The sequence below is a fragment of the Mustelus asterias genome, unplaced genomic scaffold, assembly GCF_964213995.1.
Source record: "Mustelus asterias unplaced genomic scaffold, sMusAst1.hap1.1 HAP1_SCAFFOLD_3612, whole genome shotgun sequence".
In the NCBI taxonomy this organism is placed as follows: domain Eukaryota; kingdom Metazoa; phylum Chordata; class Chondrichthyes; order Carcharhiniformes; family Triakidae; genus Mustelus; species Mustelus asterias.
In genome coordinates this window covers 24972-30275 of record NW_027593557.1, presented here as the reverse complement: position 1 = coordinate 30275, position 5304 = coordinate 24972, and positions in this window count along the sequence as shown.

Genomic DNA, 5304 nt, shown 5'->3' with positions numbered 1-5304 from the left:
CCCTAAAGGGAACCAGATGGGTTTTTTCCCACAATGGGTCATCAGTAGATTCTTAATTCCAGATATTTTTTGTTGAATTAAAATTCCACCATCTGCCGTGGCGGGATTCGAACCCGGGTCCCCAGAACATTAGCTGGAGTTTCTGGATTAATAGTCTGGCGATAATACCAGGAGGCCGTCCCCTCCCCTGTGAGTGTGTGTGTGTGAGGGAGCGTGTGGATAATATCACTCAGACAGGAGTTTACACCCCAGGTGTTTGACCTTGACACCAAACCAGAGTTGAGATCCCAGACTTTCCGTCTCTCCATCACTCACTATTTTCCAGGCTCCAGTTGTTGCAATCTAACCTCATGTGGGACCGGTCGAAAATTGCATTCAGGAAATCAAAAGTCCTTTTAAAGTTATATATTTAGTTCTGTGTACACCTTTCCTTCACCATGCATCTCAAAAACACTGTATTTAGCTCACACAGTGCCAAGACTGCCTAAAATACACACACTGACTCTCACTGGGGTACAGGTCCCACACACACACTGACTCTCACTGGGGTACGGGTCCCACACACGCTGACTCTCACTGGGGTACAGGTCCCACACACACTGACCCTCACTGGGGTACGGGTCCCACACACACTGACTCTCACTGGGGTACGGGTCCCACACACACTGACTCTCACTGGGGTACAGGTTCCCCACACACACTGACTCTCACTGGGGTACGGGTCCCACACACACTGACTCTCACTGGGGTACGGGTTCCACACACTGACTCTCACTGGGGTACAGGTTCCCCACACACACTGACTCTCACTGGGGTATGGGTTCCCCACAGACACTGACTCCCACTTGGGTACGGGTCCCACACACACTGACTCTCACTGGGGTACGGGTTCCACACACTGACTCTCACTGGGGTACGGGTTCCACACACACTGACTCTCACTGGGGTACGGGTCCCACACACACTGACTCTCACTGGGGTACAGGTTCCCCACACACACTGACTCTCACTGGGGTACAGGTTCCCCACACACACTGACTCTCACTGGGGTACGGGTTCCACACACACTGACTCTCACTGGGGTACGGGTCCCACACACACACACTGACTCCCACTGGGGTACGGGTCCCACGCACACTGACTCTCACTGGGGTACGGGTCCCACGCACACTGACTCTCACTGGGGTACGGGTCCCACACACACTGACTCTCACTGGGGTACAGGCCCCACACACACTGACTCTCACTGGGGTACGGGTCCCACACACACTGACTCTCACTGGGATACGGGTCCCACACACTGACTCTCTCTGGGGTACGGGTCCCACACACACTGACTCTCACTGGGGTACGGATTCCACACACACTGACTCTCACTGGGGTACGGGTCCCACACACACTGACTCTCACTGGGGTACGGGTCCCACACACTGACTCTCACTGGGGTACGGGTCCCACACACACTGACTCTCACTGGGGTACGGGTCCCACACACACTGACTCTCACTGGGGTATGGGTCCCACACACACTGACTCTCACTGGGGTACGGGTCCCACACACACTGACTCTCTCTGGGGTACGAGTCCCACACACACTGACTCTCACTGGGGTACGGGTCCCACACACACTGACTCTCACTGGGGTACGGGTTCCACACACACTGACTCTCACTGGGGTGCGGGTTCCACACACACTGACTCTCACTGGGGTGCGGGTCCCACACACACTGACTCTCACTGGGGTGCGGGTCCCACACACACTGACTCTCTCTGGGGTACAGGTCCCACACACACTGACTCTCTCTGGGGTACGGGTCCCACACACACTGACTCTCACTGGGGTACGGGTCCCACACACACTGACTCTCACTGGGGTACGGATCCCACACCCACTGACTCTCACTGGGGTACGGGTTCCACACACACTGACTCTCACTGGGGTACGGGTTCCACACACACTGACTCTCACTGGGATACGGGTCCCACACACTGACTCTCTCTGGGGTACGGGTCCCACACACACTGACTCTCACTGGGGTACGGGTCCCACACACACTGACCCTCACTGGGGTACGGGTTCCACACACACACACTGACTCTCACTGGGGTACGGGTACCACACACACTGACTCTCTCTGGGGTACGGGTTCCACACACACTGACTCTCACTGGGGTACGGGTCCCACACACACTGACTCTCACTGGGATACGAGGGAGAATGTGGGACTCGCTCCCACGGGGGGAGTTGGTGGGAGAATGTGGGACTCGCTCCCACGGGGGGGGGGGGGGGGGGGGTGAAGAGGTGGGCGGGAGGGGGGCTGGTGTGGGGCAGACGGGCTGAATGGCCCAGTTCAGTGGGAAATCCGATGCAAGTTCCGAATACATTGTGACCCGAGGCGTCACTTGGTCGAACAATGCTGGAGTTTAGTTTCTGCCACATCTTGCGCTAATCCTGTGAGGGAGAATTCAGTTGCCTTAACCGCAGCGGGTATCAGGGAATAAATATTAACTTTTCCAATCGTTAAAGTCACGCTCAGTTAACCATCAGAGCTTTGATTGCGGGGATTCTGGAGGCAGCAGCAAAAACACCAGCGGTCAGTGCCACCTCAAACAACACAGCGAGATCTCCCATCACTGTCCAACCAGCTCCATGTTCAGAACGCACCTGAATCGGGGGGGGGAGGGACAGAGAAACCCGAGCCTGTGGGACCACCCCCTCTCCCGCCGAGGGACCTCCACATGCCCCCTCGGCGCATCTGGGGGCGAGAGATCAAAACAAGGACACACTCATCCCGACTCCGTCTGCAGAATGTCCTGTTCCCTACAACCCCCTCCGTCTCTACCTCCTCCTCCAGCCCCTACACCCCCTCCCTATCTCTGTAACCTCCTCCAGCCCCTACACCCCCTCCCTATCTCTGTAACCTCCTCCAGCCCCTACACCCCCCTCCCTATCTCTGTAACCCCCTCCAGCCCCCTCCCTATCTCTGTAACCCCCTCCAGCCCCCTCCCTATCTCTGTAACCTCCTCCAGCCCCCTACGCCCCCTCCCTATCTCTGTAACCCCCTCCAGCCCCCTCCCTATCTCTGTAACCCCCTCCAGCCCCTACACCCCCACCCTATCTCTGTAACCCCCTCCAGCCCCTACACCCCCTCCCTATCTCTGTAACCTCCTCCAGCCCCTACACCCCCCTCCCTATCTCTGTAACCCCCTCCCTATCTCTGTAACCTCCTCCAGCCCCTACACCCCCTCCCTATCTCTGTAACCTCCTCCAGCCCCTACACCCCCTCCCTATCTCTGTAACCTCCTCCAGCCCCTACACCCCCTCCCTATCTCTGTAACCTCCTCCAGTCCCTACACCCCCTCCCTATCTCTATCCGTATAAATACTGTGGCTCCCAGAGCAGGTCAGAGGCTGGGAATCCTGCGGAGAGTAACCCACCTCCTCACTCTCCCCAAAGCCTGTCCACAAGGTACAAGTCAGGAGTGTGGTGGAACACTCTCCACTTGCCTGGATGAGAGCGGCTCCAACACTCCCAGGATTGGCAGTGCAACGCTGCCCTCTGCTGTTGTGCTAAAAAGTCGCACTGTGGGAGGGTCAGTGCTGAGGGAGTGCCGCACTGTGGGAGGGTCAGTGCTGAGGGAGTGCCGCACTGTGGGAGGGTCAGTGCCGAGGGAGCGCCGCACTGTGGGAGGGTCAGTGCTGAGGGAGCACCGCACTGTGGGAGGGTCAGTGCCGAGGGAGCGCCGCACTGTGGGAGGGTCAGTGCTGAGGGAGCACCGCACTGTGGGAGGGTCAGTGCTGAGGGAGTGCAGCACTGCGGGTGAGTCAGTGCTGAGGGAGTGCTGTTTGTGAACAGAATTCCCACTCACCTGAAGAAGGGGCTAAGAGCTCCGAAAGCTTGTGTGGCTTTTGCTACCAAATAAACCTGTTGGACTTTAACCTGGTGTTGTTAAACTTCTTACTGTGCTAAAAAGCAACAGGCCGTGACTGCTTGAATAAAGACAGCCGAACTCCTATAGCCCAGTCTCATTGCACATGACCCCACACCACACTGTGGGAGGGTCAGTGCTGAGGGAGCGCCGCACTGTGGGAGGGTCAGTGCTGAGGGAGCGCCGCACTGTGGGAGGGTCAGTGCTGAGGGAGCGCCGCACTGTGGGAGGGTCAGTGCTGAGGGAGCGCTGCAATGTGGGTGAGTCAGTGCTGAGGGAGTGCTGCACTGTGGGAGGGTCAGTGCTGAGGGAGTGCCGCACTGTGGGAGGGTCGTTGCTGAGGGAGCGCCGCACTGTGGGAGGGTCAGTGCTGAGGGAGCGCTGCACTGTGGGAGGGTCGTTGCTGAGGGAGCGCCGCACTGTGGGAGGGTCAGTGCTGAGGGAGTGCTGCACTGTGGGGGGGTCAGTGCTGAGGGAGCGCCGCACTGTGGGAGGGTCAGTGCTGAGGGAGCGCCGCACTGTGGGAGGGTCAGTGCTGAGGGAGTGCCGCACTGTGGGAGGGTCAGTGCTGAGGGAGTGCCGCACTGTGGGAGGGTCAGTGCTGAGGGAGCGCCGCACTGTGGGAGGGTCAGTGCTGAAGGAGCACCGCACTGTGGGTCAGTGCTGAGGGAGCGCCGCACTGTGGGACGGTCAGTGCTGAGGGAGCGCCGCACTGTGGGACGGTCAGTGCTGAGGGAGCGCCGCACTGTCAGAGGGTCAGTGCTGAGGGAGCGCCGCACTGTGGGAGGGTCAGTGCTGAGGGAGCGCTGCACTGTGGGAGGGTCAGTGCTGAGGGAGCGCCGCACTGTGGGAGGGTCGGTGCTGAGGGAGCGCTGCACTGTGGGAGGGTCGGTGCTGAGGGAGCGCCGCACTGTGGGAGGGTCAGTGCTGAGGGAGCGCCGCACTGTGGGAGGGTCAGTGCTGAGGGAGCGCCGCACTGTGGGAGGGTCAGTGCTGAGGGAGCGCCGCACTGTGGGAGGGTCAGTGCTGAGGGAGCACCGCACTGTGGGAGGGTCAGTGCTGAGGGAGCACCGCACTGTGGGAGGGTCAGTGCTGAGGGAGCACTGCACTGTGGGAGGGTCAGTGCTGAGGGAGCGCCGCACTGTGGGAGGGTCAGTGCTGGGGGAGCGCCGCACTGTGGGAGGGTCAGTGCTGGGGGAGCGCCGCACTGTGGGAGGGTCGGTGCTGAGGGAGCGCCGCACTGTGGGAGGGTCAGTGCTGAGGGAGCGCCGCACTGTGGGAGGGTCAGTGCTGAGGGAGCGCCGCACTGTGGGAGGGTCAGTGCTGAGGGAAGGGGGTGGGGGTGGGGGAAGCTTATTTTAGGCTAAAGACTGGA